The following is a 10,738-nucleotide window of genomic DNA, read 5'->3' as shown; positions in this document are numbered from 1 at the left end:
TTAACGCTTAAGGAGGCAGTTCTTCCACGAGTGATTCAAAACTAGATACATCTTTGTAAAGAAACTGGCATAATTAAGTGTCATTGATGTAGCCAAAGATATGGACCATTCCAAGTTAATTTTGTCCATTAATGAAGAATTGCAGCAAGTAGAGCCCACATTTGTTTGCTCTTTGATAAATCCCTGGAGTCAGCAGCTTTGCTCTCTTGACAAAAAAAAAATAATTAGCAAAAAAACTTTAATTAAGAGACAACAGATGGGTGCTAAAGGACTTGTACTCAATCACTCCATGATAGCCTGGAAGCAGACCTCAGTTTACTTCAGGGGGTTGGAAAGGAGGCACTTTCCCCTCTGGCATGGACAGCTCAGGGCAAGCTCCAGGGCAGGAGAGTCTCTTCTCTTGGCCTGGATATGACCACAAAATTCCCTCCCGTGAGGGGTGGCAAAGCTCTGCTGCCCCCAGGGAAGATCTCCTCCAGCTTTGCAGCAGCCTGACCTCCCACCACCACTCTTCAGCTGAGTGCACCTCCCTCTGCAGCTACACCCCAAACCCAGCTAGGGATGTCCCTCATGGGGTGAAAAGGGCCTTCATGGCCCTTCTAGCCACTCAGCTGGAAGAGGCTGATGCTTCTTCCATGAAACTTGATGCAATATCTGCTGGACACTTTCTGAGGATGAAGGCACACTTTTGCAATCAAATATGCCATTGTCACAAACGATAACCCATGCCACAGGCTCCCTCCTGGACCCAATGGTCCAGCAGCGGAGAGATGTAATGCCTGCTCTGCTACCGGTTTGGCATGCTGACCCTGGGACCCAGCTCCAGGTGGCACAGTTGGAATGGTGGCACTTGCATGGCTTGTGCATGGGGGCCAACAAGGCTACGCAGTGGCAGGGCGTTAAGCACCCTCCTGGGGCAAAAACACAGCACTAAACCCAGCCGGAAACTGCAGAACAGAGACCCACTGCTGGAAGCAGAAGCAACACAAACTTGCAGCAGAAGGGAGGGCCAAGTCCTTGCTGCAGCACTGGCTCAGCCCCAAGGGATGCAGCAGCTCCCCGTGCCTTGTGGGCTGTGGTCCCACTCCGAGCCCTGGCTGGGAGACATGGTAGCAGGATGGGGGAAGCTGCCTTAGCAGACGAGTAATTTCAGCGTCATTTTTCTGCTTGTATCACACCAGACATCAGACTGGCTGAACTGACAGCTTTAGCCCTCATCTGAGCGGGATCTCACCAGGGCAGAGTGTGCCCTCCCTGTGCCAGAAGAGGACAGCTATGTCTGTGTCTCATACTGATCTTGGTGCATTTTTGGCAGCCCCATGTTGGGACGGAGCCTCTCTTGCAGCTCTTCGGACCTGCCAAACCACATCAGCCCAGAGCATCGTGCTGGCAGTGCCCCTCGCTGCAAGTCAGGAGGACTCCAAGTCAGGAGGCAGCCTTGTTTCCCCACGTGCCATCACATCCAGCTCTTGTTGGGAGTAGCAGGGGCTGCACAGCAGTGTGCTGCCCCAACACCAGCCCATCCCCAGCCACAGGGAACAAGCAAACCTGGGAATAGCAACTAAGTCCATCCTGCCTTGGTAACAGGGTGTCTCCAGCCATGCATGTAGAATCATAGAATCATAGAATGGTTTGGGTTGGAAGGGAGCTTAAAGATCATCTAGTTCCAACCCCCCTGCCACGGGCAGGGACACCTTTCCACTAGACCAGGTTGCTCCAAGCCCCATCCAACCTGGCCTTGAACACTGCCAGGGAGGGGGCAGCCACAGCTTCTCTGGGCAACCTGGGCCACTGTCTCACCACCCTCACAGTAAAGAATTTCTTCCTCAGATCTCATCGAAATCTCCCCTCTTTCAGTTTAAAACCATTCCCCCTCATCCTGTCACTCATTGCCCTTGTAAAAAGTCCCTCTCCAGCTTTCCTGTAGCCCCTTCAGGTACCGGAAGGCTGCTAGAAGGTCTCCCCGGAGCCTTTGGGGCTTTTGGGGTTTTTTTGTTCATTTGTTTGTTAGCTTGTTTTTTTGCTCTAGCCCTTCTGATTATAATTAACACTTACTGGTAATGCGATAGCATATAACAAACTCAACTAGAGATCTGGACCCCCTCGAGTCAGGTACTTAATTACAAACAGGCTTTCCAGCACACATTACGGATTGGCCTGGCTGAGTCTGTAGGGAGGAAGAATGAAGCAATATCAGCAGAGGGTGATAAATTTCCTTGCATTAGTCCCAGGAGGGTGGTAACTCTGAAGCTGCTTTACGCAGTGCGTATGCCTCCACACTCCACACTGATGGATGGGTCCCCAAGCTGTCACTTCACATGTGTAGGAGACCCCAAAGAAGTTGCCCTTTCCCATGGCTTTGGGGTAGGACTGAGCTCTGCCGGAGGGTGCTAATGCTGATGTGTACCCATCTGCAATGGTCACATAACTCTAGCACTGATCATCTTGTGTTGCCATATGCAGGACCAGGAGAAGGTGTGCCTCTGCTGCTACTTCTGCTTTTCTGTCTCAGCTGCTCTGGAGCAGAGACGAGAGGTCTGGATGCTGTTGGGCTGGTGATCTTGGCTTTTTTTTTTTTCCCAGGAGACTTTGCTCTTGCATCCCAGGAGGGGGCCAGAGCTCATGTATTGATCTGGTTTCCAGCAGGATGTCTTGGTAACACTTTCCATTGGATGTCCTAGCTCTTCTGGTCCAAAAATGCCCATGTCCTGGGGACTCCAAGTGCTCTCCTTGCTGGGACAGGCTGAGCTATGACACCATTTTCATCCTAAGGCAAAGGGAAGGCTGGACTGGACCTTGTATGTTCGGCTTCCTTTCAAAATCAACTTGAGATGACTCGTCCTGAGGAAGAGCACTTGCCCAGTGAAGCAGCAACTCCTCCAACCCCCTGCATCTACACTGCTGCTGCTGTCACCGAAAATGGGAATAAAACTCCTTAATGCCGGGTTTAGCATTAACAAGCAGGCATTATTTTATTATGGCACCGGGAACATGGGGGATTGCTCCACCTAACATGTCCAGCGAGAGACAAAAGCACACTCATTATATACATTATAGAAAAATGAATATTCATACAATTCCTGAGAAAAGCCCGCCTATTCCAAGAAACCTTATGCATATGCTAATACATTATGTACCTATCTTTGTGCATGCATACTAAATTGGGGAAGAGGTCTTGGGTGGTCTCTGATGGTCTCTAGTGGTCATAATCCCCTCATAGTTATGCTGTCCGCAGTATGACCCTGCTTCTGTGCAAGCGTGGTTGAGGCCTTTCTGTTGACACATGCAGGTGGCTCCAAGGAGAAGATACTGTTCTGATTCTTACAGGATTTATCTCTTCTCCTGGCACCAGAGCTGTGAATCAAGTCAGTTTAGACACTACAAAGATGTTGTTCGCAGTCTTGTTTATCTTTGGCCCTTCTTTGTAATTAGTGAGGAATTTAACAGAGACCTTGGATTCTCTAAGAATAAGCACAAGCAAGAATCAGTGATGACTATAGCTTTAAGCATCATCAGTCGTAGAAGCAGACACTGTCCACAAAATGTAGTTAGCTTCAGAAAGTGCACTTATTTTAGCTGAAAGGAAATTTAGAATCATAGAATCATAGAATGGTTTGGGTTGGAAGGGACCTTAAAGATCATCTAGTTCCAACCCCCCTGCCACAGCCAGGGACACCTTTCCACTAGACCAGGTTGCTCCAAGCCCCATCCAATGTGGCCTTAAACACTTCCAGGGAGAGGGCATCCACAATTTCTCTGGGCAACCTGTTCCAGTGTCTCACCACCCTCACAGGAAAGAATTTCTTCCTAATATCTAATCTAAATCTACTCTCTTTCAGTTTAAAACCGTTAGCCCTCGTCCTATCACTACATGCCCTTGTAAAAAGTCCCTCTCCCGCTTTCCTGTAGGCTCCCTTCAGGTAATGGAAGGCTGCTATAAGGTCTCCCTGGAGCCTTCTCTTCTCCAGGCTGAACAACCCAACTCTCTCAGCCTCTCTTCATAGCAGAGGTGCTCCAGCCCTCTGATCATCTTCAGGGCCCTCCTCTGGACTCATTCCAACAGCTCCATGTCCTTCTTCTGTTGGGGGCCCCGGAGCTGGATGCAATACTCCAGGTGGGGTCTCATGAGAGAGGAGCAAAGGGGCAGAATCACCTCCCTCGACCTGCTGGCCATGCTGCTTTTGATGCAGTCCAGGATACGGTTGGCTTTCTGGGCTGCAAGCGCACATTGCTGGCTCATGTTGAGCTTCTCGTCAACCATCACCCCCAAGTCCTTCTCCTCAGGGCTGCTCTCAATCCATTCTCCACCCAGCCTGTATTTGTGCTTGGGATTGTCCCAACCCACATGCAGGGCCTTGCACTTGGCCTTGTTGAACTTCATGCAGTTTGCACAGGCCCAGCTCTCAAGCCTGTCAAGGTCCCTCTGGACGGCATCCCTTCCCTCTAGCATGTCGACCACACCACACAGCTTGGTGTCATCAGCAAACTTGCTGAGGGTGCACTCAATCCCACCGTCCATGTTGCCGACAAAGATGTTAAACAGCACTGGTCCCAATACCAACCCTTGAGGAACACCACTCGTCACTGGTCTCCACTTGGACATCGATCTGTTGACCGCAACTCTTTGAGTGCGACCATCTGGCCAATTCCTTATCCACCGAGTGGTCCATCCCTCAAGTCCATGTCTCTCCAATTTAGAGACAAGGATGTCATGCGGGACAGTGTCAAATGCTTTGCACAAGTCCAGGTAGATGACATCAGTCGCTCTTCCCCTATCCACCAGCACTGTAACCCCATCGTAGAAGGCCACTAAATTTGTCAGGCACGATTTACCATTAGTGAAGCCATGTTGGCTCTCATCAATCACCTCCTTGATTTCCATGTGCCTCATTATAGTTTCCAGGAGGATCTGCTCCATGGTCTTGCCAGTCACAGAGGTGAGACTGACTGGCCTGTAGTTTACTGAACTATTACTGAAAAATTACTGAAAGGAAAATTGGTTCTGTTCAAAGGTCACACAAAGTAGGCCTTTTAGGGCCTACTTTGAGGCCTACTTTTACTAAACCATCTGGTATCAGGGGCAGGCTCAGGATGACATGAAGTTGGAAACGCCACTCTAGTCCCATCAGGGCAAAACCCCTGACTTCCAAAAATTCTCCACTAAAGAGAAGAGACAAAAAAAAAAGGGTTCAATATCTCAAGTTTTTTTTCAAAGCCACCCCGCTGTGTTGCACGAATGGCTTTGCAACCCTTTCTTTGGGGCAGGGGGTGTCAGTTTAAAGTGAAGAACCTAACCATTTCTGAAAAATACCAAAAAGACATAATGCAGCCCTTTCCCACCCCCAACAGAGAAATTTCATTTTGTATAACATTTGGATGTTGACAGGACTTCATTTTCCAACGGAAAATGGCTCCCTCGAGGATTTTTCCCTGTCAGCTCTGCTCGGGAAATCCCATGGGACAGGGTACTAGAAGGTAAGGGGGCCCAAGATAGTTGGTTAGCATTCAAGGACTGCTTCTTCCGAGCTCAAGATCAGAGCATCCCAACAAGTAGGAAGTCAAGGAAGGGTACCAGGAGACCTGCATGGTTAAACAGGGAACTGCTGGGCAAACTCAAGTGGAAGAAGAGGGTGTACAGATCATGGAAGGAGGGGCTGGCCACTTGGGAGGAATATAAGTCTGTTGTCAGAGGATGTAGGGAGGCAACTAGGAAAGCTAAGGCCTCCTTGGAATTAAACCTTGCAAGAGAGGTCAAGGACAACAGAAAGGGCTTCTTCAAATACATTGCAGGTAAAACCAACACTAGAGGCAATGTAGGCCCACTGATGAATGAGGTGGGGGCCCTGGAGACAGAGGATAAAAAGAAGGCGGAGTTACTGAATGCCTTCTTTGCCTCTGTCTATACTGCTGGAGGCTGTCCTGAGGAGCCCCGGACCCCTGAGGCCCCAGAAGAAGTCAGGATAGAGGAGGAATCTGTCTTGGTTGATGAGGGCTGGGTCAGGGACCAATTAAACAATCTGGACGTCCATAAATCCATGGGCCCTGATGGGATGCACCCGCGGGTGCTGAGGGAGCTGGCGGAAGTCATTGCTAGGCCACTCTCCATCATCTTTGCTAAGTCATGGGCAACGGGAGAGGTGCCTGAGGACTGGAGAAAAGCGAATGTCACTCCAGTCTTCAAAAAGTGCAAGAAGGAGGACCCGGGTAACTATAGACCGCTCAGCCTCACCTCCATCCCCGGAAAGGTGATGGAACAACTTGTCCTTGGTGCTGTCTCTAGGCACATCAAGGATAGGGGGATCATTAGGGGCACTCAGCATGGCTTCACCAAGGGGAAGTCATGCTTAACCAACTTGATAGCCTTTTATGAGGACGTAACCCGGTGGATAGATGATGGTAAAGCTGTGGATGTGGTCTATCTCGATTTCAGTAAAGCGTTTGACATGGTCTCCCACAGCATCCTCGCAGCTAAACTGAGGAAGTGTGGTCTGGATGATCGGGTAGTGAGGTGGATTGTGAACTGGCTGAAGGAAAGAAGCCAGAGAGTGGTGGTCAATGGGACAGAGTCCAGTTGGAGGCCTGTGTCTAGCGGAGTCCCTCAAGGGTCGGTACTGGGACCAGTACTATTCAATATATTCATTAATGACTTGGATGAGGGAATAGAGTGCACTGTCAGCAAGTTCACTGATGACACAAAACTGGGAGGAGTGGCTGACACACCAGAAGGCTGTACTGCCATTCAGAGAGACCTGGACAGGCTGGAGAGTTGGGCGGGGAGAAATTTCATTAAATATAACAAGGGCAAGTGTAGAGTCCTGCATCTGGGCAAGAACAACCCCATGTACCAGTACAAGTTGGGGGCAGACCTGTTGGAGACCAGCGTAGGGGAAAGGGACCTGGGGGTCCTAGTGGACAGCAGGATGACCATGAGCCAGCAGTGTGCCCTTGTGGCCAAGAAGGCCAATGGCATCCTGGGGTGTATTAGAAGGGGTGTGGTTAGCAGGTCGAGAGAGGTTCTCCTCCCCCTCTACTCTGCCCTGGTGAGGCCGCATCTGGAATATTGTGTGCAGTTCTGGGCCCCTCAGTTCAAGAAGGACAGGGAACTGCTAGAGAGAGTCCAGCGCAGAGCCATGAAGATGATTAAGGGAGTGGAACATCTCCCTTATGAGGAGAGGCTGAGGGAGCTGGGTCTCTTTAGCTTAGAGAAGAGGAGACTGAGGGGTTACCTCATTAATGTTTATAAATATGTAAAGGGCAAGTGTCATGAGGATGGAGCCAGGCTCTTCTCAGTGACATCCCTTGACAGGACAAGGGGCAATGGGTGCAAGCTGGAACACAGGAGGTTCCACATAAATATGAGGAAAAACTTCTTTACGGTGAGGGTGACCGAACACTGGAACAGGCTGCCCAGAGAGGTTGTGGAGTCTCCTTCTCTGGAGACATTCAAAACCCGCCTGGATGCATTCCTGTGTGATATGGTCTAGGCAATCCTGCTCCGGCAGGGGGATTGGACTAGATGATCTTTCGAGGTCCCTTCCAATCCCTAACATTCTGTGATTCTGTGATTCTGTGATTTGCCAGCTACGGCGCAAACCGCTTTCAAAGTTAGTACGTGGCAAAGCGCTGGAACGTCTCTCTTCGAGGCTGCCTCAAGGGGGGACAAGATCGCCACTGCGTTGTTGACGACGTGGAGATTAGTTATAGACTCACTGGAGCAAATGAAGGCGGACAGAGAGGCAAAGGCGGCGGCTGAGGCTGTCACCGAAATCGGGAATAAATCCTCTTAACACCAATGTAGCATTAAGAAGCAGGCACACCTTTATTGCAGCGCTGGGCAGCACGGGGGTAACCCTCCAAAGCCGTGCGCGCCCCCCTTCATAATTCATCTTGAATTTATGTAGTAAAATGTTACATATTCATCATGATTCCTAGGACGCCTATACATATTCATAACATTTCCCCGAAAAGGCGGTCTTTATTATAATGAGTTCCGAGAAATCATTTCCATAGCCTCCGCCTTTAACTCCTCCTGGTTGCGCGCGCGCAGTTTCTTCTGGTGGTCGTGGGCCGGGGTCTCAGGGATGAAGGCTGTATGTCTTCCTCACTGTGCACTTTTCACCTCTCCTCCTTGGCAGGTGTAGTAGTCCCTTGGCTCTTGGTCAAACCTCCGTAACAGTTCTCGCTGGGTTTTGCACAACCGTAATGTTCTGTACTATTCTAAGGATATGCTTAGGTAGTTAATGTAGCTTTAGGTTGATAAGATAAAGAATTTAAAGAATTTCTCAATCCCCATGGCAGTTTACAGGCAAATCAAATAGCAAGTAAAAGAGAAGAAAAAAAATAGAATACAGCATCCCTTCCCCATTATACCTAACCTACTAAACCTATCATTTTGTGATTAAACTGAATTCCATTTAATTTCAAATATTTGTAACAAGGCGGCTACAGCTCCTTCCACAGTGACTTCGCCCTCCGCGCCGCCAGAGCCGCCCCCCCCGCCTCCATCGCCCTCCGCGCCGCCAGACCCGCCCCCACACCGCCCAGAGAACAGCAGCGGAACATTGATCCTTCTACCGTCCTGTTACCAGAATCTGAGACTGAGCCACCCTTAATAGACCTTTCTAAAGAGGTGGAAGCAGGACATAATTGCTGCAGAGCCCGAGGGTCAGGAAAGTCAGGTGATAGCATAGAGGAGTGATTCACACTGCAGCCAGTTCAAGTTACTGTGTCTGGCCCGGACCCGGCCAAGTTCTGGAGAAAATTAAGAGAACACGCACTTGCGGACGGTGATTTCGGGGCTGCGGCTGCTATGGGTGGCGGGGTATTGGCTTGCCCAGTATATCGAGGGGACAGGAACAGCCCACCCGAGTGGGAGCCATTTAATTGGGACGTGATTAAGGAGTTAAGAGCTACATGTATGCAACATGGTCTGGGCTCGCCCTATGCTCAATTGTTATTGCATAGTATTTTTACGGGAGACTTGACAGCCCATGACTGCCACGCAATTGCTCAAGTGATACTGACCCCTATGCAAATGTTGCTTTTTGAGGCAAACTGGAGGCGATTTGCTAATGAACAGGCATTGATGAATTTGGAATATCCACAAGATGATCCCTGTTTTGGGGCCGGGATACTGCAGTTGATGGGAGATCCTCCGATGAATTCTCCCCAATTGCAAGCTTGCTTGCATCCTTTAATCCTGCAACAGGGAAAAGAACTGGCCTTCCAGGCCCTGTTGCAGGTCCCAGATAATGGTGCTCCTCAACAATCTTGGACCACAATAAAACAAGGTCCAGGTGAGGGATACGTGTCATTTATAGATAGGTTGAGAGATGCCTTAGAAAAAAAAAATACTAAACGGGGCTGCTAAAGAAGCGTTGTTGTTACAGTTAGTGAAGGACAACGCAAACGAGGATTGCAGGAAAGTTATTGCAGGGATGGCAAATCGCAACCCCACCTTAACCGAGCTAATGGATGCTTGCGGGAAAGTAGGAACCACCACATTTCAGATGGAGCATTTAGCAAAAACATTTGCGGCAGCAGTTAAGGTAGCTCATCGTTGTTATACATGTGGGCAAGAAGGTCACTTTAAGAAAAACTGCCCTAAGAAGCCGAAGCTGAATGGGGGAGATAACTCTGTCTTGATGTGTCATTGCTGTGGGAAGCTGGGGCATTTTGTGAAGCAATGCAGGTCTAAGTATAATGCTCAAGGTCAGCTGATAACAACCAGCTGCAGACTGCAGGGAAACTGGAGAAAGAACGCGGGGGGGAACCGCGTGCTGACACAAATGAATCTTCCCAACCATTTCCAGGCCTAAGCAGTCAACTCGCAGCCCGAACCGCAGGGAGTGCCGGACTGGATGTTACCACAGCAACCACAATCACAACAGAGAATAGCAGAGTGCATAAGGTTCCATTGAATGCCGTGGGACCCATTGGAAATGAGTTAAGTGCACTATTACTCAGACGTCCTAGTGTAACCTTGCAAGGTCTATTTGTTTTACCAGGAGTTATTGATGCAGACTATACATTTTGGTTATTGATCTGAAAGATTGTTTTTTTTTCACCATCCCTTTACATGAAACTGACAAATGCTAATTATCTTTTTCAGTACCTAGTAGGAACAACATGGCGCCTTGTCAACGATATCAGTCAATAGTATTACCGCAAGGCATGAAAAACAGTCCCACAATATGTCAATGGCATGTAGCAAAGGCGTTGACACCAGTACGGGAGCAATTTCCACAGGTATACTCTTATCATTACATGGACGATATTCTTGTGTCAGCTGCAGATAAAGCAGAACTTCAACAAGTATATCCAGCTCTGCGGCAATCATTGGCCACTTTTGGGCTGTGTATAGCACCGGAAAAAGTTCAGCAGCAGGCCCCATGGAAGTACCAAGTTAAGGTCTTGGATCAGACAATTGAGCCACAATCCATCCAATTCTGAGTAAACGTAAAAACCCTGAATGATGTGCAGAAATTATTGGGGATCATCGATTGGATAAGGCTGTACTTGGGCCTCCCGACTGCTCAATTGAAGCCGCTCTTTGACCTGTTGAAAGGAGACACTGATTTGATGTCTCCCCGATCATTGACAGTGGAAGCCACCTTGGCTTTAGAGGAAGGGGCCAATGGTATGCGGCAGAAAAAGGTACATCGTGTGGATTTAGAGACACCAGTAAGTTTATATGTAGCCATTGCCAACTATCATCCCATGGGATTGCTGGGCCAGT

The sequence above is a fragment of the Nyctibius grandis genome, chromosome W, assembly GCF_013368605.1.
Source record: "Nyctibius grandis isolate bNycGra1 chromosome W, bNycGra1.pri, whole genome shotgun sequence".
Taxonomy (NCBI): domain Eukaryota; kingdom Metazoa; phylum Chordata; class Aves; order Nyctibiiformes; family Nyctibiidae; genus Nyctibius; species Nyctibius grandis.
Note: the sequence above shows the minus strand (reverse complement) of the source record.